The 27995-nt window shown below is 41.5% G+C and overlaps 1 protein-coding gene and 1 non-coding gene across 6 annotated transcripts in view; both read right to left on the reverse strand.

Annotated features, from left to right (window-relative positions):
• CACNA2D1 (calcium voltage-gated channel auxiliary subunit alpha2delta 1) overlaps window positions 1–27995 on the reverse strand; it is a 439415-nt gene that overhangs the window by 409557 nt on the left and 1863 nt on the right. The gene's annotated exons all lie outside the window — the stretch shown is intronic.
• On the reverse strand, window positions 1400–1471 carry TRNAP-UGG. The gene has a single exon. It is a non-coding gene; the product is annotated as a tRNA-Pro (tRNA).

Consider the following 27995-nt stretch of genomic DNA (forward strand, 5'->3'; position numbering starts at 1 on the left):
GTAAAGTTGATAGACACATTCCCTACTCACAAGGAGCTCACTGTCTAGGGGATCCGTGCTTTTTATGGCCTGATATTTTGTGTATTCATTCATTCAATCGTATTTGAGAAGCAGTGTGGCACAGTGGAAAGACCCCGGACCTGGGAGTCAGAGGTCATGGGTTCAAATCCCAGCTCTGCCACTTGTCAGCTGTGTGACTGTGGGCAAGTCACTTAACTTCTCTGTGCCTCAGTTACCTCATCTGTAAAATGGGGTTTACATTAATCCCCATTAAAGTAAACAGATTTTTACAGTGGATCTCTCCACTAGTCCTAAGCAGGGAATTCGCCAAAAATTCTGTGTGACCAACCAACAGCCATGTTGTTTTGAGGGAGAAAAGGAGAAATTTGTAGATCTAGAAGATAGAAAATCACATCCAACAGGAACCAGCAAATAAAAACATCAGGCCATATTCTGCTTTCAAACCAAGGATAAATTTTATCGTCACTGAAATTCATTTCTTAGGAACAAAATCGACCCGATGCTCCTTTCATGGAATCAAGACCAGTGACTAGCAATTTACATTAACACACCCACAAACATACAAACATCACAAAGAGCGAGAGCTACTTTGGCTTAAGAGGATTGGTAATAGGATCCCAAGTCTCTTAGGTCACTGGTTCAATTCTGCCCCATGTTGTTAGTGATTAAAAGTCATTACCCACTACTATCTGACAGCTCTTCAGTTGCTTGGATGAAATTAGTTCCACAGCACAATCACAATTAGCACTCACTGGCACCCTTGTTGACAGTCACAGCTGAGAGGCCGAGGATCGACTGAGCCTGGACACTCTCCTACCTGCCCCTCTCATGTACAGGGGAAAATGGATTAATTGAACCATCCTTCAAGACAAGGACTTCAAGGAAGACTGCAGACAGTCCCTGAGTGGAAATTGGCATTTCTTTAAATTGACAAGCGATTCATCTCCTGTGGCCTTCAGGTTCATTTTGCACTGGTCACCTTACAAAACATCTCTCTTGCCTCCCCACATTAGCCAATGTAAATACAGATGATAAAGGGGGGGCAAATTGGGAAACTTTCTTGGGGCCTGTAGTATCCCTCCCAGCAAGTAATAATAATAATTAAGATTCTTAATAATAATAATGTTGGTATTTGTTAAGCGCTTACTATGTGCCGAGCACTGTTCTAAGCACTGGGGGGAGATACAGGGTAATCAGGTCGTCCCATGTGAGGTTCACAGTTAATCCCCATTTTACAGATGAGGTAACTGAGGCACAGAGAAGTTAAGTGACTTGCCCACAGTCACATAGCTGACAAGTGGCAGAGCCGGGAGTCGAACCCATGACCTCTGACTCTGAAGCCCAGGCTCTTTCCACTAAGCCACGCTGCTTCCCAAAAGGGCTCGTCCGGGATTTGAACCCGGTACCTCTCGCACCCAAAGCGAGAATCATACCCCTAGACCAACGAGCCACAGTACTTAAGTGCTTACAGTACAAGTTAATCAGGATGGTTGCAGTCCCTGTCCGTCCTGGAGCTCAAACTCTTAATCCCCATTTTACAGATGAGGAAACTGAGGCCCAGAGAAGAGAAGTGACTTGCCCAAGCTCACACGGCAGACGTGGTGGAAGCGTGATTAGAACCCAGGTCCTTCTGACTCCAAGGCCCATAACCTATCCATTAAACCACATTGCAGAGCGTCCTGGCACAGGCCCAAATTTGAATTGAGCAACAAACAATTTTAAAGTGATCTATGGAATCATTTCACATTCAAAAATAGAGAATCCCAAGATCCTTACATTCTGAGTTGTGAAAATTACGAGTGATTTTTAAGGGTTTTTTTCCCCTCCCCTTATTCAGTCTGGTCACTCATTTGGGGGGGAAGCGTTTCCCATTAATCAGTAAATAGCTTTTATTAAGTGCTTACTGCCTGCAGAGTACTGTACTTGGGAGAATAAAATAGATCTGGCAGACATAATCCCTACCCTCAAGAAGCTGCTCATTAGGTTCTAATTCTGTGTCTTCTACTTTCTTTGTAAAATCCCATGGTGCTTTGTTAAAAAAAATGGTGTCCAATAAACCTTTTTAGTGGAATGACCCCAAGTTTTCGAATCTCCTTTCAAGATAGGCTACCAAGTCAGCCCATGTCTTACAAATCCTTACAACAGAAGGGAATTATCTCTTTCCCCCTATAGACCGTAAGCTGCTGTGGTCAGGGATTGTATGTCTATTCTAGCATTGTGTGATACTATCCCAAGTGCTTAGTACAGTGTTCTGCACACAGTAAGTACTCAAATAAGATTGATTGATTGCCACCATTAAGAGCCTTGTAGAGCAACACCTTGAAGTTATGGTTAGAGTTTCATGCTGGTAAAAAGCTTACATGCTTCCATGGGAATGTAAGCATCATAGATGGAAAACTTAAGTATAGCCAAAGCAAACGGCTGCCCCAATATTCCAGACAGAAATGTTTACTATCTATCTTTCATGAAGGACATGTATGGAGTAGTTGCTGGGCCTGTATTAAGTTCACCTTACTTCCCCCAAAATGAAGTACTTTTAGGAAATGGATCATTTCTTAACTACAGTCCACTATGAGATGCCATGATGTTTGAATCCCTTTTTGATAATTGGAAAATGGCTCAACTTGTCTATGTCTCAGTTTCCTTCTGGATATAAGAAATTCCCTATCCCTTACAAGATTTTTGAAAAAAACTAATTGAAAGAGGCACTCAACAGTGCAAAGTGATAGAGACTGTTCATGACAGAACTTCACATTCAATTTTAAGAGGTGGCCTACCCAAGGTAATAATATCAATAACAATCATTGCGCTTGTTTAGCACTTACTGTGTGCCATACCCTGGGCTGAAAACCAGGGTTGATAAAATACAATCAGATCAGGCACAATCCTTGTCCCACATGGTGTTCACAGTCTAAAAGAGAAGGAGAACAGGTATTTAATTCCCACTATACAGATGGGCAAGACTGAGGCATGAAGAAGTTAAATTACTTGCCCTAGGACAAACAGCCGAAGGTGGCAGAGCTGGAATAAGAAGCCAGGTGTGTCTGTGTGTGTGTATCTCTCTCTCTTCTTTCCCCCCAATGCGTCACCCTCCTTCTCCCAATGGTATTTGTTGAAATATTTACTATGTGCCAGGCACTGTTCCAAGTACTGGGGTGGATAGAAACAAATCAACTTGGACTCAATCCCTGACCCATGTGGGGCTCACAGTCTCAATCCCCGTTTTATAGATGAGGTAATTGAGATACAGAGAAGTTAATCGACTTGCCCAAGATCACACAGCACACAAGTGGCAGAACCAGGATTAGAACCTAGGTCCTTCTGACTCCTAGGCCTGTGCTCTATCCATTAGACCACACTGCGTGACTCCCCGTCCTGTGCTCTTTCCACAGATCCATGCTATAGTATGCTAAAATGTCCTTGGTGTTAGAAAGAACTGCCTAAAATTACAAAAATACTAATTTCCCATATTTGTAACATATATACAATGTATAAAATTAGAAGCTATCAACACAGTTAATTCACCTTACACCACCTGGACAGAGGTCACAAAAATAGAGAACATTAGATACTAGGCCTTTTTCTGAGCAAAAACTTGAAGAAAATACATGATAGAGGAATATTTTTGTAGTGATAATGAAATGAATCATACAAAACTACCCCCTGTTAATAAAAGCATAAATAGTAATGAAACGGGACACAGTGTGCAAAACAAAGTGCATAGTACATGGTGACACAGGTCCTATTTTTGAAGCTTTTGGTCAAAATAGAAACGATGAAAGATCCTATCCAGAAACATCTACAGTGACAACGTAGACTGTGAATTGGTCCAAGTGAGTCAAAGGTGATGGTTGAGAAGCACTGTGGCTTGCTGGTTAGAGCCCGGGCCCGAGAGTCAGAAGGACCTGAGTTCTAATCCCAATTCTACCACTTGTCTGCTTTGTGACAAGTCACTTAATTTATCTGTGCCTCAATTACCACTTCTGTAAAATGGGGATTAAGACTGTTAGCCCCATGTAGGACAGGGACTGTGTCCTACTTTATTACTCTATATCTAGATGGTGAGCCCGTTGTTGGGTAGGGATTGTCTCTATTTGTTGCCAAATTGTACTTTTCAAGTGTTTAGTACAGTGCTCTGCACACAGTAAGTGCTCAATAAATACGATTGAATGAATCTACTCCATTATTTAGAACAGTGGCACACAGAAAGCACTTAAGTAATACCATTTTTTTAAAAAGGTGAAAAATATACAGTGCAGAGTGGCAGCAAATTCAATGAAGTCAAGGATTTCAGATAATTGGATGGCAAAGAAAAATGCTTTAATGATTCGATCTAAACACTGTGTCCTTGGATTATGGCATCTGTTCTGGTTTGGAGTCTGGACTGGATGATTGCCTCCTAACCACTCCCAAAATAGGGGGACACCTTCCAGCTCGGAGAGAAAAGGAGCCCACCAAAGGCTAAGTGGTGTTCTCTAGATCACACAGGCAGCAGAAGCACAAACAAGACCAGTGCTAATTAACATCCAATTCCCAGCCTTGTGCTCAATCTACTTAACAACTCTAATTGCTTTTGGTTCCCAGCACATGGTCTCTTCTCCTCCCTGCTACTTTCCCTTTCATTTAGAATATTTCCCTTCACACAACACATTGGAAATTGGGACAATAGCAACTCTTTTCAGCCTTGCCTTTCTCTTTTCTCCATGAAATTGAGAATCTATTTGTAGTAGCTCTAAGGCCACTGGTAATAAGGGAGATGCAAAACACGCATTCAAAGCAACGAAGAGAGAACGGGAATGTGTTTCTCTGAAAATTTACTCTCTCAGAAATCTTGCCTTCTCCTAGTTTTCTCATCCTCCAGACTAACACTTTGGCTAAGACTCAGACCCTGGGAATTGTAGCACTAATTTTTTTTTTAAACCTGTAGATAAATGTTTATCTAGTTCATACTTCCTTAATGAACAATTATGATGAATTGTACTGTACCCTCCCAAGCACTTAGTATAATGCCCTGCACACAGTTAGAACTCAATACTATTAATCAATTAATGCAGTACACATCTTTTATGGTATTTGTTAAGCACGATGTGCCAGGCATAGTACCAAGTGCTGGGGTAGTTACGAGCTAATCAGGTTGGACACAGTCCGTGTCCCACATGGGGCTCGCTGTTTTAACGTGCATTTTACAAAAGAGATAACTGAAGCACAGTAAGTACAGTGACTTTCCCAACGTCACACAGCAGACAAGTGGCAGAGCCAGAATTAGAACCCAAGTCCTATGAGTCCTGGGCCCGCTCTCTATCCACTAGGCCATGCTACTTCCCCCAGCATCAAAGTTGGCCCAACTGGTTCAAATATCCTATTATTTTAAATGACACTAATTCAGGAGATGGGAGGGAGCACTGTAAAATATGTCTCTCCTCTCCTGCTGCAGCCCACATCCACCCCAACAGCTGATTCATTCCTCCCTGCCAATCCCCCCCCCCCCCCCCCCCCGAGACTTTTCATCTTGCTTCTACCAAATTTGACATCCAGTGACAGTTAATTAGGCTGCAGGTAGCCTTAAGGGTTGTGACATGCAGGAGACACTAAAAAAAAAAAACCTACAAAAAACCTAGTTTATAGCTTAAGTGGGTGAAGGGAAATGCTTAATCATGAAGGTCTGCTGACTGCTGATTCCAACTGACTAGTGGGTGTTATATTTAGGAGCCACCTTACACCTGTCAGGAGATACAAGGAGAGACAGGGAGAGGGAGGTGCTTTTGAGCAAACCCAAAAGAGCAAGTGCAACAGAGTTCTAAAAATAAAAGTAACACTAGCAATAGAGAAGGCAGACAAATTCTTGTCATCTGTCTTATCCTTTTGTCATCTCATATGGAACAGGTGGTCTTAGAGTCATGCAATATAAGCGTTTCAACTCTCAATAACCCCACCTTCGACTTATGCTTACTGAGTATATTAGCCTTGCAGTTGAGCTGACTGTATTTCATTCTCTTCCATTTGGACCATTTTGTCTCAGCCATTTTTATTTTTGCTCTGTAGTCGCTATACAGACAACCATATTTTCTATGGGCGATATCTATCTTTGATAATACTAAATCCAGAATATAAATGTCCAATGCTAAAAAAAATTTATGGGGAATTACCACGTTGCTCTATTAATTTGATCATATTTATTGAGTGCTTACTGTGTCCAGAGCACTATACCTAGCACTAGGGAGAGTGTGATATAACAATAAACACATTCCCTGCCCACAAAGAGCTGACAGTCTAGGACTTGTGATTCCTAATTTTTGCCTCTGTTATCTCCATTTACCCATTACCATTACCAAATTAAGTCCAACCCATAGCCTGATTTCTAAGTAAAAGGAAAGATTTCTCTACATTTTTTAGCCCAAATTAATGTCCTTCAGCATGGCTGCACCTGTATTATCTTTATTACAGAGAAATTCTCTTAGGAATTTGACAACAATCGTTTGCATTTGTATCTGGTCTCGGGACACATTATCTTTTAATGAAATAAAAGCTTGTCCAATTATTCATGCTTCATGGAAAACAGTGTTAAACACTGTTGAGATGTTGCCATTCTTCCCTAAATAATTCTAATAGTAAAAATCCTCTGCAGGTGCCAAACAATTCATGAAGTTGGGTGCCTTCAAAATAAAAAGCCCTATTCAGCTGGGAAAGCCAAAACCCTCTATTCTCTTTCTATATAATTTACACCAATTATTTTTTTATTAAAGTGAGCTCTCATGAAGGAGGCCAGATCAATAACTATTGGGATGAAGCAAAAAATATCTACATATCTGGCTTACCCTATTAAACACTAGCTCATGTGCACGTTTACTTTTCACTCTCCCTCCTATTTGCAAATTATTTTTAAGTCTGCCTGCGAGAATGTAGATTCCTTGAGAAAAGGACTCCATCTAACTCTATGATACTCTTCTAAGCACTTCCTATAGTACTTTGCAAACAGTGGGTGCTCAATTAGTTGATTGTAAATAGAAAAACAATGCTTTTTTTAATCCTAGTTTGTTTATCCTATCTCCCTTTCTTCTGGTGTGTAAATCATACTACTTTGATAAGAACTCAATACTGCTTACCCCATCAATTGTTCTCTTCGACTCAGGGTACTTTATATTTTTCCTAACCACCTTGAGAAGTGAAGTTAGTCCAGTGCCATTTTAAAGATAGGAAAATAAAGAAAGAAGATCAAGAAAATAAGAGAGCTCAGCGTCACCTCTGGAATTAGATTATATATTTGAGTAAGCTATTTCTATTTAAAAGTATGCATTCAAGTAAAGCTCTTAAGTACATATCTGTAATTTTATTTATTAGTATTGATGTCTCTCCCCCACTGTAAACTTTGAGCTCTTTGTGGGCATATAATGTCACTGTTTATTGTTGTACTGAACTTTCTCAAGCCTTTAGTGCAGCGCTCTGCACACAATAAGTGCTCAATAAATGCAAGTGAATGAATGAATTATTAAGTAATTGATCAAAGCAAACATCTTTGCGTATTCACTTTGAGAATATTTTCTATTAACCATACAGGAACAGATTAGGAAACTGGTATCCAAACAATATGTAGCCTGGTCAGATAAGGGTATTTAATTCTTTGGCTTCTTTGAAAATATCTATGTATACAATTCCATTATCAAATGTGACTTTTATCCAAGTCTTCTGAAAAGGCAGAAGTCTTTAAAAAATTATGATCTAATCAATCTTGCAGTTTCATGTTCCTTCCTTTTAAAAGTATATCTCACTTTCCCAAACAGGATAAATACTGAATATTGGGTTTCTTCTTCTCCCATTCCAACTAAGTATGATTTTCATATGCATGAAATTCCACATCTTGTAACCAAAAGCATTTTCCAAATGATGCTTGCCTTCTCCAGTATCCCAAAAGCAAATCATTTTGGATGCCCAAACTTGAAAGTGTAAACAAACTGTAACCAAGGGACTTATTATCCAATCTATGGATAGTCCATGTTTCTTGTTTCTTCTTTTCACTAACTTCTTTTAAAGTTAGCCAATCACTCTATCTCTCTAAATCTGCCCCTTCAGAAATTAAAGGAACAGACTCAATTTGGACAACTTTGCTGCTTTATAGACACTATATTAGAGGGTTTGGATGATATAAGACTTTTTGGATTACCTGCCACTTTCAATTATCCATTATGGCCACAGATAATCCAGAATTGATGGTAAAAACAAAGGTGGAACAAGTGAAATGTGAGCTCCCTAGTAATATTATGAATGAGACCTTCTTTCAACCCATTCTGGAAAACATTTAACAGAAAGAGAAAATAAAAATGTGTGAAAGAAGGGGAGAGAGGAGGAAAGATAGAGAAGGATTGAATGAGAGAAATGTGTATGTGAGCAACTGGGGGAGGGAGGGGCGCTGAACTGTATGATCTATTGTGCATAAAAAAGTCAAAATTAGATTTCCCCCCCAAAATCCACTGTCTTGTGAGTTAACAGAAAGCTTGGAAACAGATTAGATGTCTTTAATCCATACTTATGTACCCATTTTCAAACATGCTTTGCTTTAAGAAATTCACAATTCTCACCCAGGAATTTCTTAAAGTTGAAAATGTCTAATTGTGTTGCTCTATTTCATATGGAAATAGAAATAGAAATTGTTTTCATACGGAAAAATACGTTTCCACATTTCTATTATTATCAAGGCTCTACTTTAGCCTGAACCTTAGTGTTCAGCTAAATGTCTGCCAGGTGCTCTCACAACTCAGATCATCTTGGATCTCTAAGTGGTATAAGAAGCAGAGGCACAGGAAAGGATATCAGGTCATATTGTCAATTTTCTGTGAAAGAATGGGGTACATTCCCTAAATTTTCCACCCGGCCCTACTGCTACTCACATTTTGGAGGGGAAAAATGCCTGGTTGGTAGCTTGGATTCTGAACCCAAATTATTCTGTTGCAAGGACAGAGAAAATTTCCATGATGACTGTCCTTCCCTACCCCATCTATGACCTACCTACTCCACACTAAGGTATTCATTCATTCATTCAATAGTATTTATTGAAAGCTTACTATGTGCAGAGCACTGTACTAAGCGCTTGGAATGAACAAGTCGACAACAGATAGTGACAGTCCCTGCCATTTGACGGGCTTACAGTCTAATCGGGGGAGACAGACAGACAAGAACAATGGCAATAAATAGAGTCAAGGGGAAGAATATCTCGTAAAAACAATGGCAACTAAATAGAATCAAGGCGATGTACATTTCATTAACAAAATTAACAAAATAAATAGGGTAATGAAAATATATACAGTTGAGCAGACGAGTACAGTGCTGAGGGGATGGCAAGGGAGAGGGGGAGGAGCAGAGGGAAATGGGGGGAAAAGAGGGTTAAGCTGCGGAGAGGTGAAGGGAGGCAGTAGAGGGAGTAGAGGGAGAAGGGGAGCTCAGTCTGGGAAGGCCTCTTGGAGGAAGTGAGTTTTAAGTAGGGTTTTGAAGAGGGAAAGAGAATCAGTTTGGCAGAGGTGAGGAGGGAGGGCGTTCCAGGATCGCGGGAGGACGTGGCCCAGGGGTCGACGGCGGGATAGGCGAGACCGAGGGACGGTGAGGAGGTGGGCGGCAGCAGAGGAGCGGAGCGTGCGGGGTGGGCAGTAGAAAGAGAGAAGGGAGGAGAGGTAGGAAGGGGCAAGGTGATATAGAGCCTTGAAGACTAGAGTGAGGAATTTTTGTTTGGAGTGGAGGTTGATAGGCAACCACTGGAGGTGTTTAAGAAGGGGAGTGACATGCCCAGATCGTTTCTGCAGGAAGATGAGCCGGGTAGCAGAGTGAAGAATAGACTGGAGCGGGGCGAGAGAGGAGGAAGGGAGATCAGAGAGAAGGCTGACACAGTAGTCTAGCCGGGATATAACAAGAGCCCGTAGCAGTAAGATAGCCGTTTGGGTGGAGAGGAAAGGGCGGATCTTGGCGATATTGTAAAGGTGAAACCGGCAGGTCTTGGTAACGGATAGGATGTGTGTGGTGGACGAGAGAGACGAGTCAAGGATGACACCGAGATTGCGGGCCCGAGAGACGGGAATGATGGTCGTGCCATCCACAATGATAGGGAAGTCTGGGAGAGGACCGCGTTTGGGAGGGAAGATGAGGAGCCCAGTCTTGCTCATGTTGAGTTTTAGGTGGTGGGCCGACATCCAGGTGGAGACATCCTGGAGGCAGGAGGAGATGCGAGCCTGAAGGGAGGGGGAGAGGACGGGGTGGAGATGTAGATCTGCGTGTCATCTGCGTAGAGATGGTAGTCAAAGCCGTGACAGCGAATGAGTTCACCGAGGGAGTGAGTGTAAGGTAGCCCAGTTGCCAACCACAGAAACAGAACCACCAACCTAAAGAGGTCACCTAAAACCCAGACTACACATTAACCAAAACATCTTAACAAGAAGCACTCCAGAGATAACTAAGGTACAAGTTATATGTGTGACTATGTTCTTATGTGTCATATGTGTGTACAAACATGGTGAAACAGTGTGGGAGTTCATGCAATCACGTTGACTCACCGACTAGAATAAGAGTCATTCATTCATTCTTTCAATAGTATTTATTGAGCGCTTACTATGTGCAGAGCACTGTACTAAGCGCTTGGGATGAACAAGTCGGCAACAGATAGAGGCAGTCCCTGCCGTTTGACGGGCTTACAGTCTAATCGGGGGAGACGGACAGACAAGAACAATGGCACTAAACAGCGTCAAGGGGAAGAACATCTCGTAAAAACCGATGGCAAATAAATAGAATCAAGGCGATGTACAATTCATTAACAAAATAAATAGGGTAACGAAAATATATACAGTTGAGCGGACGAGTACAGTGCTGTGGGGATGGGAAGGGAGAGGTGGAGGAGCAGAGGGAAAAGGGGAAAATGAGGCTTTAGCTGCGGAGAGGTAAAGGGGGGATGGCAGAGGGAGTAGAGGGGGAAGAGGAGCTCAGTCTGGGAACGCCTCTTGGAGGAGGTGATTTTTAAGTAAGGTTTTGAAGAGGGAAAGAGAATCAGTTTGGCGGAGGTGAGGAGGGAGGGCGTTCCAGGACCGCGGGAGGACGTGACCCTGGGGTCGACGGCGGGATAGGCGAGACCGAGGGACGGCGAGGAGGTGGGCGGCAGAGGAGCGGAGCGTGCGGGGTGGGCGGTAGAAAGAGAGAAGGGAGGAGAGGTAGGAAGGGGCAAGGTGATGGAGAGCCTTGAAGCCTAGAGTGAGGAGTTTTTGTTTGGAGCGGAGGTCGATAGGCAACCACTGGAGTTGTTTAAGAAGGGGAGTGACATGCCCAGATCGTTTCTGCAGGAAGATGAGCCGGGCAGCGGAGTGAAGAATAGACCGGAGCGGGGCGAGAGAGGAGGAAGGGAGGTCAGAGAGAAGGCTGACACAGTAGTCTAGCCGGGATATAACGAGAGCCCGTAATAGTAAGGTAGCCGTTTGGGTGGAGAGGAAAGGGCGGATCTTGGCGATATTGTAGAGGTGAAACCGGCAGGTCTCGGTAACGGACAGGATGTGTGGGGTGAACGAGAGGGACGAGTCAAGGATGACACCGAGATTGCGGGCCTGCGGGACGGGAAGGATGGTCGTGCCATCCACGGTGATGGAGAAGTCTGGGAGCGGACCGGGCTTGGGAGGGAAGATGAGGAGCTCAGTCTTGCTCATGTTGAGTTTTAGGTGGCGGGCCGACATCCAGGTGGAGACGTCCCGGAGGCAGGAGGAGATGCGAGCCTGAAGGGAGGGGGAGAGGACAGGGGCGGAGATGTAGATCTGCGTGTCATCTGTGTAGAGATGCTAGTCAAAGCCATGAGAGCGAATGAGTTTACCGAGGGAGTGAGTGTAAATGGAGAACAGAAGAGGGCCAAGAACTGACCCTTGAGGAACTCCAACAGTTAAAGGATGGGAGGGGGAGGAGGCTCCAGCGTAGGAGACCGAGAATGATCGGCCAGAGAGGTAAGAGGAGAACCAGGAGAGGACAGAGTCCGTGAAGCCAAGGTGAGATAAGGTATGGAGGAGGAGGGGATGGTCGACAGTGTCAAAGGCAGCAGAGAGGTCAAGGAAGATCAGAATGGAGTAGGAGCCATTGGATTTGGCAAGAAGGAGGTCATGGGTGACCTTAGAGAGAGCAGTCTCAGTAGAGTGGAGGGGACGTAAGCCAGATTGGAGGGGGTCTAGGAGAGAATGAGAGTTAAGGAATTCTAGGCATCAATTGTAGACGACTCGTTCTAAGATTTTGGAAAGGAAGGGTAGTAGGGAGATAGGACGATAACTGGAGGGGGAAGTGGGGTCAAGAGCGGGTTTTTTTTAGGATGGGGGAGACGTGGGCATGTTTGAAGGCAGAGGGGAAGGAGCCCTTGGAGATTGAGTCGGTAAAAGACTCTCCACTGAGCCCTCAATGAAAATCCAACAAAAGTTGCAAACAGAACAGGTAGTGCAAAAAAAGCCGGAAGCCTTTACTACAGTACTTGTACTTTGATGAAATATTCTCAATCTACTGCTGTCCTAAAAAGCCATTTTCTTCTTAAATGGCATTTGTTAAGTGCTTACTATGTGTCAAATGCTGTTCTAAGTGCTGGGATAGGTACAAGTTAATTTGGTTGGGCACAGTCCCTGCCCCTCAAAGGGTTCATGGTCCAAGAAGGAGGAAGAACAGGTATTTGATCACCATTTACAGTTGGGTAAACTGAAGCACAGACAAGTTAGGTGACTTGCCCAAGGTCACACAACAACCAATTGACAGAGCCAGAATTAGAACCAAGTCTTCCAACTCCCTGACACATGATCTTTCCACTAGGCCATGCAGCTTTACTGATTAGGGTGTTTCCTCCGAAGAGGAATCAACATGTAGCAACTCTACTTAGAGGAAAATGGGTTGCTCATCATTTTATTTTGTAGTTTGTGCATCACCGGCCCTATAAATTACAAACCTGTAAAGAGAATTCACAACACGATTCTTCTCTAAATAAGGCCTGTCTGCATATCGACCTGGTCTCAATTGTACTCTGACTGCTATACCATCTCTATAATTGCTCCCCTCTGAAAATCTATTGCATTTGAAGCCAAGAAAATCTTCATTAGTTCATTGTGCAGTTTTCCCAGGTGACACTGTCACAAGCAGAGGTGTATATCCATGTTAATTACAGGCTGCAAACAGGAAAACTAGTAGCTTGTCAGATAGGTGTACACTGAAAAGCTTCTTACAAGGAAATAGTTGAGTTGTCTTTCACTGGAATGTCAGTCTTTGCGATGGTGTGTTTGCATCCATGATTCACTAGACTGTAAGCTCCTTGAAGGCACTGATCAGGTCTAGGTATTGAACTGTACTCTTCCAAGCACTTAGTTGTGAGCTCCGCACATAGTAAGAGCTCAATACCAATGATTGATTAATGGGTGGGAGCAGGGAATTGATCCATATCAGAAAAGGGGAGGGGGAGTTGAGACCCCAAAATATACAGAATAATAATAACTGTGGTATTTGTTAAGTGCTTACTATGTGCCAGGCACTGAACTAAAATGCTAGATGGATACAAGCAAATTGGATTGGACACTAGTCCCTGTCCCATACGGGGCTAATAGTCTCAATGCCCATTTTACAGATGAGGTAACTGTGGCACAGAGAAGTTAAGTGACTTGCCCAAGGTCACAAAGCAGACAAGCGGCAGAGCCAGGATGAGAACCCATGAGCTATAGCCACTCCTGACCATTCTAAGGATTTAAATACCACATTATCATCATCTCAGTTTAACTGTTTTCACTTTTGGGGCATGCCAATCATCTAGATATAACTGTGATGTATTACCAATCGATATAGCAATCAAAATATAATCTCTCAAACTGAATTTCTCATACTCAGAAGTCCTTACTCCAGAGAGTGTCCAGAAGACAAATTGAATTGCTGAACATGTTTAATTATAGATCTTTAGCCTATTTAAAGAACAGCCAAGTTCTAGTCCTGGCTTTTCACACTGACTTGGAGGCTTGTACAACTCAGGTGATCTAATTTTGTCCTGTCTATAAGCTGTGGACAGCAGAATTCCCTATCAAGGAGAATCAAAGCATTGATGTTAAACTCTTGAGGACAGGAAGCACATCTTCTGTTTTTACTATATGTTCCCAAAGGCCTCCTATATCACTCAGCACACTTTAGGCGCTCAGTGAATACCGGTGATGAGGAAGATGTAAACGTTTTGTGGGTTGGAACTGTAAAAAGGGGTTGGGGTAGCCAGGATGATATAGGCAGGAGGGTATCCAGGGCCACATTTCTTTCTACATCATTAACCTATGAGCTCAAGAATGATGTACTCCTTTAAGGACTTTGAAATCCGTAAGTGAAAGTCCTATTAGAGACAGGACAGCAACAATAATGAAGATGCTTTGAGTAGTATAGCACTTGGTTTAGATGAAATGAAAGAGTTTCAGTTCATTTTGGAAGGCCAGTCTGTTGGGGTCAAACCATTAATTTTGTAGGCTGTCCTGGTAATTTTAGAAAATATCCCAGTGATCTCAGAAAGGCATTTCCTGGATAAAATGGTCAGTCTGCTCTAAGTTATCACCCAGATTTGAATATTTGCTAAAGAGATGGAGACTTTTCAATGCATGCTCAGTTTAGTTCCTGGAGAAACAACCATTCAACTGTCCCTTTATTTAATCCTTAGGTTCTCAAACCTGACACTATCCACTCTCTATAAAAGAGTGCTCATATTCTTCCTACATGAAGAGGTAATAATGTTGGTATTTGTTAAGCGCTTACTATGTGCCGAGCATTGTTCTAAGTGCTGGGGTAGACATAGGGGAATCAGGTTGTCCCACGTGGGGCTCACAGTCTTAATCCCCATTTTACAGATGAGGGAACTGAGGCACAGAGAAGTTAAGTGACTTGCCCACAGTCACACAGCCGACAAGTGGCAGAGCTGGGATTCGAACTCATGAGCCCTGACTCCAAAGCCCGTGCTCTTTCCACTGAGCCACGCTGCTTCTCTAGGTAGCAATAGAACTGCTCATTGCAAAGAAGCCCAAGCACTTAGTACAATGCTATGCACACAGAAAGTGTTCAATAAATATGAGTGAATGACCCCCAAGGAAGCATGCTAAAGTCCACACAATTTAAACCCTATATTAACATATGACAATAGACCAACATATAGCCCTTAAGGCTTCCGGCTATGTCTCACCTGTTAGTGCTGTGTACTTGTAAAGCTTCTAAACACAATAAAAAGCACACCTCACCAACATTCCCTTCCCCTCCCCTTCCTGATCCATTGGTGATAGGGGGCAGCTGGTACCTCCGGCAGGGACCTAGACAGAGCAGGTGGATTTAGTCCACCATCCAAGACTTCACCATAGTGTTTGCTTGATTGAACTGCCAAACTTGGTCCTAGTTCAAGTGGGCCAGTGGGGAGCCAGCAGCTGTGGATCTGCAAAACCGTACTGTGGAGAGTGTCCCTGAGCATAGAGCAGGCAAGAACTCCTAATGTGGGGTGGGTTCAACTGTTTCATTCATTCATTCAATCATAATAATGTTGGTATTTGTTAAGCGCTTACTATGTGCCAAGCACTGTTCTAAGCGCTGGGGTAGACACAGGGGAATCAGGTTGTCCCACGTGGGGCTCACAGTCTTAATCCCCATTTTACAGATGAGGTAACTGAGGCACCGAGAAGTTAAGTGACTTGCCCAAAGTCACACAGCTGACAAGTGGTAGAGCCGGGGTTCGAACCCATGACCTCTGACTCCAAAGCCCGTGCTCTTTCCAGTGAGCCACATTTATTGAGTGCTTATTGTGTGCAGAACACTCTACTAAATGCTTGGAATGTACATCTGTTGGTTCCTGGGATTCCCTGTAGCTCTACTTCTAGTTGTTTCATCATCGTCATTTGGATTTATTGAGCACTTACTGTGAGTAGAGCACTGTACTTAGCATTTGGGAAACTACGATATCACAGAGTTGGTAAATTCCAGGCCCACAACAAGCTTTTAGTCTAGAGGGGGAGACAGACATTAATATAAATTATGGATATGCATGCAAGTACAAGTGGACACAGTAAGCACTTATTATTATTGCTACCATCCCATTATCCACCAAGCCAGAAATTGGGGGAAAAAAGAAAAATCAAGGTCCAACTGGGTTCCTCGCTCCATAAAGGGCCAGACTGTAAACTCTCTCTAAACTGAAAGCTTCTTGTCGTCAGGGAATGTCTGTTTATTGTTGCATTGTATTCTCCCAAGCTCTGCATGCAGTAAGTACTCAGTAAATATTGTTGACTTACTACTTACTCTATCGTACTCTTGCAAATGCTTAGAAGAGTGTTCTGCACCCAATAAGCCTTCAATAAGTACCAGTGATTGATCCTTACATAATTACATTAATCATCTTAGTACTGGAGGGCCAGTATCCTGGGTATTTGAATATTCTCCTGCTAATAAGATGACTTCCCAGGGGTAAGTCAGGGGTCAAACAGCTTGCAGAAGGCTGAAGAAGACAAGGGATGAGAAGGGATGAAAGCTAAGCCCTTTTTCACTGCTCCAATCACACCTTTGTCACAAACACTTACTCTCAGGGACGCAGCTGGTTGATAGACACAGCACAGACAATTAAGTCATGTCAGGCTCTGTAATTTAAGGAGATGAATGACCTCAACTGATATCATGCACAGTTTGCTCAGTGATGTGCAACCATTCCCTATAGGATACTCCATTACTCCAATACATTAAATTTTATTTTGCACAATTACACAAGGAGGCAGGTCCTGACACTAATATCTCCATCCCTTGGGACTAAGGTTGCCTGTATACAATAAAAAAATGCTTCATGTGAATTAATTTCAGCTTTCACATTTACAGCCCGATGACAGGAAAATTGAAGGTTTCATGGACAACTATCCATCAGCCTGTTTAATTTATTTAAAAAAAAATTGTAAGCTCCATTACATGGGTATTCCTGAGTTTATATTTACCCTAACATGACTGCCAAGCAAAGAAAGCCAGCTAAATTGGATGCCCTGAAAGGGAAAGGTGGATTTTAAAGAGACAGCAATGTAAGGATTTTACACATTTCTTTCTAGGGGGGATGTCAAAATGATTTTCTTGAAAAAGCCCATTTTGGACATTTGAAAACTTCTTGCTCCAGTGGTTACCATCAAGGTAATACTTCACAGTCACAGTATTAATTTATTGTCTGAAACAGCCTTCTATCACTCAATGCTAATACTCAAAAGGCATTTCATTTAACTATTGGTTTCCACCCTAAACAGTGTTTATAAAAGGCTCAATTGCTTTTATCTTGAACAGTGCAGAGGCTTGGGTAAATGAGTGGAACTAATATACACTGTTGGATGAGTCAGACAACACTGTGGCCTTCTTAAAGATGCTCCCGGCAAATTTTTGCTGACTTTTGTTCTGGTTGCTAGAAATGCTATAAATCTCAGTTTTACTATCTGGGTCAACCCAATTTGTAGAATTTGCTGGATTTCTTTCTCACAGCTCCATAGAATTCGTATTGCAATCTTCTAGTGTTATGTCTCATAGAGGCAAATCACATTTTTCCCTGCAAAATAATAGATAGCTTAGTTCTGTCCCATGCTTCCGATTGGGAATATTTTCATTTTTATAATTCAGTAACTACCTTTTGTGGTGAAATACCCATACTTTTAGAAAAAATTATACTTTTTTAAAAAAAATTTATTCCATCTCCCTCCCACTTTCAGACCATATACACTTTCATTAACCTTAATTATCCCACTTTATGAAGTCAACCAAATTGTCACACATCAATTTTAAAATAGTAGAGCAGAGATGACACACAGTCCCTCCTCTTGACTCTCAGAAGCATCACTGCCATTTCTGTTCAGTTGCCAAATCCTCAGCATATGTCATGTGCAGCTTGAACTCTGTGATCTTCTGCACTGAGACCACCAGAACCTACTGAACCTCTTGAGAGGGGAGCAGACTGAATGGTAGGACTGCCGAAGGAGTGGGAATGATTTAGAATCAACCAGGATTATTTTTGAGAAGTGTCAAGGGAAGCAGGAGTGGTAATCATCGAAACAACCTAGAAATTCCAGCTTGTCAGTATTGTTGCACTTTCTGGGATCAGACCCCAGGTTAGAAGCAACCCAGGGGGTAGGAGACAGATGACAACTTTATTCTTAACTAGTCTTTAGTTCTGCCAAAGCACAGTTTTTCCCATCTCTATCTTGAAGAGAAGCAGTGTTGCCTAGTGGATAGACCACGGGCCTGGGAGTCAGAAGGAACCGAGTTCTAATCCCAGCTCCGCCACTTGTGTGACCGTGGGCAAGTCATTTCAGTTCTCTGTGCCTCAGTTACTCATCTGTAAAATGGGGATTAAGACTGAGCCCAATGTGGGACCATTTCCCTCCCAGTCGTGTCCCTCCCAATCACCTTGTATCTACCCCAGTGTTTAGATGAGTACCTGGCACATGGTAAGCACTTAACAAGCGCCACAGTTATTAGTATTATTTTCATCATTACCCCTTGCAAGATGTCTATTGCAGCAAGTATCCAGATCATTCAATACCAAAATACAAACTGCCTTCAATTACCCAGATCTCTCAGGTGCAGGAAACATTTTGCCTGGATAATTATCTAGGGTTGATCTAATTTTATAGTCCTATATAAGTCCTCATTTCCCACAGATTTCATCTCAATTCTCTTTCCAAGCTTGACGTGGGTTTATGTCCCATTGTGTGCTAGGTAGCATGCAGTGAGCAAAGACTCCAAGCAGAGGGGAAGCAAAGTGAAGTAGATGCATTATTCTTCCTGGAACTTCATTTAGAATCTCTCCTTCATCTGAACATGGCTTGAATCACCTCAAATAATAACTGTCCACAAATCTGGGATTAAGTAAGCATAGGACCATTGTATGATATAAACAGCATTTTTCACTTGAAAGGCTCTGAAAAAAGTAATGAAATTCTCCCAAAATAGATTAAATTATTTTAACTGTTTATATAGCAGCATCCATTCTCACTGAGTGGTTAGAGCATTTTAAGACTCACTAGACTGAAACATGTTCTTTCAGTGAATGAGCCCTGCAATGGGGAATCAGAAGACTTGGGCTCTAATCCTGGCTCTACCTAATCAATCAATCATATTAACTGAGCACTTGTGTGCCCAGATTGGATTAAGTGCTTGGGAGAGTACAATACAATGGAGTTAGTGGACACTTTCCCTACCCCAGAAGTGAATGATGACTGCTATGCCTATGTACTTTTCCAATGTACTCCATGCCCTGGGGGGAACATGACCAGCAGGACCAAAGAAGGGAAGTGATGCCCATGCAAGTCATCATTTACCCCCTCTAAACTATTAGCTTATTTTGGGCAAGGAACATGTGCTACCAACTTGGTAACATTCTACTCTCCCAGGTGCTTAGTACAGTGCTTTGCACACACTCAATAAACGTGAACTATTGATCTCAGAGAATACAATGATCAAGTAAATGCAGCTCCAATTGCAACTTCAGCATATTTTTTAGGATTTCAGATTCTTTCTAGTCACTTCCTCTCCGGGTCTTCCAGAAATGAAACATTTCCTGAAATACCATGAGCACAACTCCTTTGGATGAGGGAAATTTGTCATATACATTTTAATCTCTGCGTTTTCTCTCCCAAAACGTAGCACACAGTGATCAGTCAAGGAATTATTGTATTTATGAATGTATATATCATATGTATTGTGTGCAGAGCACTGTACTAAGCACTTGGGAGAGTACAATATAGTAAAGTTGGTAGATACCTTCCCTCCCCACAAGAAGCTCCTAGTCTAGGACACTTAATGGATACTCTTAAAACTACTCCCTGTCTATCTTGCAAAATGTCACACCACTACACACTCCTCTTCAGCCCAGAAACTCTGAATACTGTCTCCTATATTTTTCCACCTTGCCCTCTCCTCCCCAAGGGAACATGGCTACCAACTCTCCCAAATGCTTAGCACATTGTTTTGCACACAGTAAGTGTTCAGTACAATTGAATGAGTAAATGAACTTTGTTATAGAACATTCTTCCAAGGGCTTAATACAGTGTTCTGCACTATGGTAAACTCTCAAAAAATATGGTTGATTACCAACTTAGGGAAATATTAATGCTAACAAACCTCCACTGGAAAACTCTTTGGCCTCAACAGTTTGAATTTTGTGTTGTGGTAAGTGATTACCTTGTGATTTAGCTGAAATTTATGTATATGGAGTTGTCTTCTGTACTCCAAGTAGATGTACCTGATGGCAACATTTATCAGTGGGCTATGTGTGTGACTGAAAAGCCCAAAGTGGGACTCCCAGTTCTAATGTTATTGTTCTCACATAAGGGCTTTCCCTTGTCCCTGTATCACCCTTAGACTGGATTTCCACCCTTTATTCACCCCTCGGTCAGCCCCCCACTGCACTTATGTACATATTTGCCACTAACATATTTATACTAATGGATAGTGCACGGGCCTGGAGTCAAGAGGACCTGGTTTCTAACCCATCTGTGACACTTTGCTGTGTGAACTTGGGCAAGTCACTTAACTTCTCTGTGCTCCAGTGACCTCATCTGTAAAATAGGGATTAAGATTGGGAACCCTATGTAGGATAGGGATGGTGTCCAAACTAATTGCCTTGTATCTATTCCAGCACTTAAATACACTGCCTGGTCCACAGTAAGTGCTTAACAAATACCACAGTTACTATTAATCATTATTATTATTGGTCTCCCCCTCTAAACTGCAAACTAGTTATGAGCAGAGAATGTATCTACCAATTCTGCTATAGTGTACTCTCTGAAGCACCTAGTACAGTTGATTGATTCGTTTCAAAGCCAGGAACTGGGAGAGATACTGTGCACAGTGAAAAGAGGATTGAAGCAAGTTAACTATCTAGATTTCAAAACTTAGGAAGAAAAAAAGGCTGTAGTTTTCTACTTCCATACATTTCCTACAAAATGGAAATGTCTAGATGAAAGAGAATCATGTTTCCTCCCACAGTTTAGCCAGCTGATCTTCTTCTTGGTTTTGATGCTGATTCTCAAATGCAAATCAGCTGCTTTAGGATGTCCAGCATATTTTACTACGTAAATTTTCAGCAGTTTCTGAGATTCATAAAAAGGACAGTTTAAAAGATACCTCTTTTAGGGTAAAGAAAATCCAGAAGACACAATAACTATAAATGGAACTAGAAGCTACAACATTTAAGTACAAATATTTCACATTCAGAGTCTATGAGTATTTCAAGGGCTGCTTCATATATAACTGCCTGATTGTGAATTACTGTAATTAACTGTAAAAGTGTGCTGATTTGTTGATCCCACACTGTCAATCTTGTGCATAAACTTATTAGAATTAGTGTAAATAAATAGCAAAAAATCAAACGAAAAGCAAAATCAGTTTCCTGCCTCTTTCAGAAGCTTGCAGGAAATCGTAAGTTTTGCAGGTTAATGCCTAATTATGAAAATTTGGACACTATTCAGACAAGGGGAATAACAGGGCAAGTCTTATGCCAAACATAATTTTTATAGAGTTTTTGAAAATAGAAAATAATTTACTTCCATCATTAAATACTACAATCAAATCTGCATACTTTACAAATTAAATAATCCTGGTATTTAGGTAAATTCCCATGCAAAATAATCTTTAAATAACAGTAAGCCCTCCCCAACAAGAAGATGATGATTGCATGTTTGTTTTTGTTTTTTTCACATGCTTAATGTTTAGGACTCTAACCCTTTTCATGTGGAAAAAATTATAATTTTTGCCAAGTGACTATTCTCAAAACCGATATCCCAGTGAAATAACTATGCAGGAATGGCCATTTGTTTTATGAAACAGAATGTATCAACCAGTTTTTGGGTAAAGTACATTCAATAGTATTTCAATAGTATTTATTGAGCGCTTACTATGTGCAGAGCACTGTACTAAGCGCTTGGGATGAACAAGTCGGCAACAGAGAGAGACAGTCCCTGCCGTTTGACGGGCTTACAGTCTAATCGGGGGAGACGGACAGACAAGAACAATGGCAGTAAACAGCGTCAAGGGGTAGAACATCTCGTAAAAGTAGCGATGAATAGCTGAATAAATGCAATTTCATTTTGCATGTGTGTGTGTGTGTGTGTGTGTGTGTGTGTAATTAAAAGTGGTCCAGGAGGTGCCTTTGGTGTGGAAAATAAAAGACTTCCAAAAACAAAGAAATTTATATGCTTTAAAAGAATATGGATTTTCTTTTATACCAATCTTCTTCCAGATTAGTAAAATATACAAAATGAAAATATGAAACAGACTAGAAATGACAATTAACTAATTCATTGAAATAGCAGGCTTTCCCAGTGACAAATAAAACTTTGACTTTTTACTGAAGACTTTGGGGATAGAAAGAGTTGCTTAAAAAAAATCTTGAAGCATTTTCTAGCTCATATTAAAACCATTTGCAAATCCAGATTTTCTTTTTTAGCACTGAACTTGTAAGTTGAGAAAAACACATGCTCATTGGAATACACACATATTCCAGTGGAGTATCAGTAACGCTCATTTCCCTGCCAATCTTAACACTAAATAGCCCCGGGGTGGGGTGCTGGGGGGGCGGGGGGGGCGCGGAGAGAATCATGCACCTTACAGGCATAGAGATAAATGCAAAAAACATACTATCTAAAATTAAATATTCATGGTCACTCATCCCAGAACAGCAACAAGAATAATAGAAAGCTTCTATGTGAAAAGGCTTGGGAACAGTTTTGGCACTGAACCTTCAGTAAGCCTGGAAAGCAATATAAGGTGGAAGGAATATTATTATTTTCTCTTCGTTGGAGATCTTGAAGTTAAACGAACCAACAAGCCACTATCAAAAGGTATCCAGCTAAATAATGAAATAATTTTAACCTGTTAGGCATGGTGTTTCCCTAGCTTACTGAAGTGATTTTAAAATTTGAAACCTATTCCTTAAAGATGAGAATCTAACAAATACAAAAACAAAAAGCAAAACAATAACAATAACAAAAAAAAAAAAGGTTTCGGAAATGTTCCAGGTAGTTGGGGTTTTGAAAAACTCATTTCATTTTGGGGAAAATTGTTTATAAACAATTGATGTTTCTATTTTCTCCATAATGAAAATGAATTCACAAATTTATCTAGGCAAATATATGCAGTTGATTAGAAAATCACCATAAAATGAATATAGTGCACATTTTCTTTAATGTTCTAGTAAAATCTTACAACGGAAATCCTGCAGAGATGTAATACTAAGGGTGTTGAGTTTCTGCCTTTTCTTGCTGAAATAGGTGAGGAAATGGTATCAGTAAAAGGTAAAAAACAAAAACCAGAAGCTTTACTATTTTCTTTCAGGGAAATGCATCTCTCATTGCTATTCTACTAGCATTTGAATCATTAACCTTAATAGGACATAAGTATGTCAGCTGTTGTTGCTTGCTATGTATACTGAGGGAAAAGACTCAATAATAAAAAGGAAACCTTAAACAGGTAGCTTTTCACCCTGGACCAAATCATTGCTTTCAATCCATCAGTGGTATTTACTGCATGCTTTTTGTATGCAGAACACTTATTGTATGCAGACTACAGTGCTCTCTTTTTTTGCTGTTTCCTTGTCCTTACCTATTCCAAGTTGAAAAAAAAAAAGCAATTCAATAACGTGAAATGCCTTCCGTTGACAACCTGTATAGAATTCACACTTGCATCGCTAAACAGCTATTCTGTTTTCTGCATTGTGATTTCTGCCAGGTGAACGTTACAACAATATTTACCACTTGGACATGTGGTGCTACATTTTTGTAGAATAGTCTTATGAGAAAACATCCAGAAGTCTTTTTTTTTCTTCCCCTGTCATTTGATACCGTCTGCCTACAGCTTCCTTGAATTTTATTTTTTCCTGACATCCTGTACTCTTATTTAATGAAAGGAACAGTTCAGTGAGTGTTTTGTTCAAGCAGTCATTGCTGAGGAATATAAGTAAAGTCAGTCACAGCGGCAATACTACATGAAAATAATGCTCCCTGCAATGATATGATACAGAAAACATTTTTTCATAGATTCCAGTTCTAAACTGGCTTAGTTAACAAGGGTCAACCTGACAGTTTTGAGGCAAATTTCTTAGAATTTGAAATAGAAAGATCAAATGTAAAAGAAGGAAAACAAGTTAGATATTTAAAGTGTGGGGGAAAAATGTTTAGGTTTGTTTTTATTTTCTTTTGTTTGTTTTCAATAAAGATTGCCATGTCCCTGGAAAGAAGACATTACTGATTTTCCCTAGAAATATGTTGGCAATTTCCCAAATACATACACTTCAGTATGTTTCTGTACTTAAAATGCCTAGAAATTTTCAATTGCATTTTTGAAATAAGAAATAGGGAATTATATAGAAAGGCTGCAAGGTTTATCTAATATGAAGTGAAGCTATAATATGCACAAAAAACATCAAGCATTTCTTTATAAAATATCTAAAAGGATTAACATTATAGTCAAGCTTAAATTTATTGATTAAGCATTTTAGCAAAGTAATATCCTAATTGTCCCTTCATACTTGGAAACTGAAATATAACTTGCTGCACTGGTACATTGCTTTTCAAAATAAAGGTTGGCTCCTTATAATGAAAGCAACTAAAATATGACTATGCAGCAGCATGACATATGGCTAATAGGGTACCTTTGGAGTAAGGGTAAGTGATAAATACAGAATGAAGGATGGTATGCAATTAGTGTAGCTTGATTTCAGGTGTGAAATTAGTCGGATAAGTTATGCAACTACTACAATGTAGAAGTTCTGTTTTTCTAATAAAAGCTTAAACAAGGAATCCAATGACTAAGAGGAACTATCAAATTTCATTTTGTCCAATTTCAGTGCCAACTCCTGCTGACACTAGTTACCCATAAATAATGGTCATTAAAATGGAGTGTAGCATTACTATTTTAATAGAATAGAAATGTTCTATTTTAACAAGGCACTTTTTTGTCCATTTAATCATAAAACTGAAGATAAAGGCAGACATTTAGCAGTCACCTCCCTATTCCCACAGATACACCTTCCACATGATTCAATAAATGATTTCAGGAACTCTTATGTGACTGACTACTTGATCTTACTTTGATTTTGACTGCCCACTGCTACTTTCTGTTTATATTTCACTGAATTCATAGTTTCTAATATTCCAGTGAATTAAATAACACTGCTTTTAAAGGGGGTGTTCTATCCTCTCAACTCAGTTTCCAAATGGAAATAAACAACAGTACCTTAGATATTACTGCTAAAATAATTCAGATGCAACACCATTTGCCTGACATTTATTAAGCATACAATATTAAATAGGCATCTTGTCCAAAGCAATATATATATATATATATATATATATGTATATATACAACTAAGATATATTTCCTGAAAATCCTCATGAAAGGTAAATGAGCTGATATTGTAACTTGGAGATAATGGGAGCAAGAAAAAGCAAGCTTTGTCAGCAATGAGATATTCATAAAATCATGCTATGATTCTTCTTTTCACAAAATCCATTGGTAAATCTAACAGGATTTAAAAACTATCAGTGAAACAACAATATCATCAACTTTCTTGTAAGCAATGGAAAAGGCAGAAATACCGTGAAAATGCATGCAGTTCAAAAAGGATAAATGCTACATCTAAAATGATGCTTTGGAATATGACGCCAATCAAAATGCTCTCTTGGGGCTTATACCTGAAGCAAAGATGTGCAATTACTGCCCTGAAAAATGCAAAAAGTGATCATCTTTGTGTTTTCCTTTTGTGGCTACTGTTAAAAAAAAATTCTAATCCATTCCTTACCTTAATGAAGGGGAGAAACCTTAATTTTTCTCCTATCTACTACATTCCCTACTCTACCTTATAGAACAGATAGGTTTTTCTTTGAAAATGAACGGATCTACATTTTCTTTGTTTCTTCGGAAAAAAAGGCCGTACAAATGGCATTTGCCCTGAGGATTTGTGCTTCAGCATTTTCAAGGAGCTAGGTTTTTAAGAATTAAAAATAGACACTACAAAACGATTATCCAGCCCTGATGGGGACTGTATGCTAATTGAGAGTTAAACATTAAAACTACTGTAACGGTGCTCAGAAAACGGTGACAATACATTTTAGTCAAAATGATAAGGTGCCCAGAATTGCATCTGAACTGTGTAGATTTCGAAGAGTGTAAACCTAAGGTAGATTCTTCAAAATTAATGGCAAAATAACATTTTTGAAAGCACCTGATGATGCATTCAAGTAGTGACCCTTTGAGGTGTTGTGATGTCATTTCATTTTATTTCAAATAAATGGTTAAAAGGACCAAGTTCCAGAAGGGAAGAGAAATGAAACATTTGAAGATATTTTAAACATACTGGCATCATTAACTAGGCAACTTGTTTTATTTTAATATGCAATGACGGCACCTGAACAGCCAGTCAATTACGGGTGTTTTTTTTGTTTTGGATTGGTTTGGTTGGGGGGGGGGGGTCCTTCTCGGTTAAAGGAATCAGTCACAGTGAAAATCCAGGAAAAGAAATGATCTTAGTCTTTCGAAAATATATGCCAGTGACGCCCTGGCAATCTTCTCGAGCTACCGTTTTCACCGTTACACTGATACATAAAGCAAGAAATGTTGGGAGCTGAGTCTATTAATAAGATCCTAACCTCTCCCCCGCCCGCCTCCAAGCCCCACTGGGTGAAAATGCACTTTATACCAATTGAGAAGACAAGAACTCTACCTACAGAGGACTGCAAAACGACAATACAAACCCACAGGGAGGACTCCCTTAAGCTTTGTTTTTGTTTTGTCGAAATGCATTAAAGTGAGTCACCCGCTTCAAATTGCCTAATGATGGTAGTTTCTAGGCTAGGCACTCAAAAAGAAAAAAAAAAAACGTTTCAAAAACACTAGTCAGATCTTTCGGTTCTTTGATGTGGTCGTAGTGTACAGACTCTTCTAACCATTTCTCAGATTATTTTTCCTCCGTGGGGCCGGTTGGGAGAGAATAACTACTTGTTTCATTTCCATGCCGCCACCAAATCAACCGGCTGTCTTCAAGCGCCGATCATCACCCGCTAATGGTGACCATTCCTACAGAAAAGTTGTTTTTACGCTGGCGATTTTCCCCCCACCCCCACCCCCACCCCCAGAACTAGAACATGATCTGTTGCCAGATGAAGATCTCCCGTCATTTATCTCGGCGTTGGTGTGTCTAGTACACGACTACCGTTCTTGCCAACCCCAGCCAAGGCGGAGGGGACTGTCCAAAGCCGACTGGAGCCGGCCAAACCCCGAGTCTGCGGGTGGGCACCTGGCTCCAGGGCAGAGTGGCTGTCACCTGTCTCCCGGGACGACGATACCCGATGAGGTTGGGGTCACAGAACTCGACCCCAGAGGGATGGGGGGAGAGAGATGGAGGGAGAAGGATGAGGAAGGGGATGGAGGGGGAAGGGGATGGAGGGGGAAGGGGATGGAGGGGGAAGGGGATGGAGGGGGAAGGGGATGGAGGGGGAAGGGGATGGTGGGGGAAGGGGATGGAGGGGGAAGGGGATGGAGGGGGAAGGGGATGGAGGGGGAAGGGGATGGTGGGGGAAGGGGATGGAGGGGGAAGGGGATGGAGGGAAGGAAGGGGAGGGATGGGGGGAAGGAGGAAGGAGGGAGCCGCTGCTCTCGAGTTACCGGGATGAACAGGGTGGCTGAATTGAAAAGTTGTGTTTATGGAGACTGACCAGTAGCCGCTTCCTCCTCCTCTCCCCGACGGGGGTGTGGGGGAGCCCGGGGCGGCCGGTAACTCGCTCCCAGCCCGGTGGCCCGGGAGGGGAAGGGTCTCTTTGGAGCCGGGCCGGGCAGAGGGGTGAGGAGGCGCCGCCCCTCCCTCGCCCACCCACCGCGGGGAGCTGCTATCCTCGCTTTCCCCCCAGCCGTCCGGGGCTCCCCTCTCCCCAAATGTCCGGCCCCCCGACACGGACACGCACCTTCCAGCCGGCAAAGACCCTCAAACC

This window comes from Ornithorhynchus anatinus, chromosome 13 (genome assembly GCF_004115215.2).
Source record: "Ornithorhynchus anatinus isolate Pmale09 chromosome 13, mOrnAna1.pri.v4, whole genome shotgun sequence".
NCBI classification, from domain to species: Eukaryota; Metazoa; Chordata; class Mammalia; order Monotremata; family Ornithorhynchidae; genus Ornithorhynchus; species Ornithorhynchus anatinus.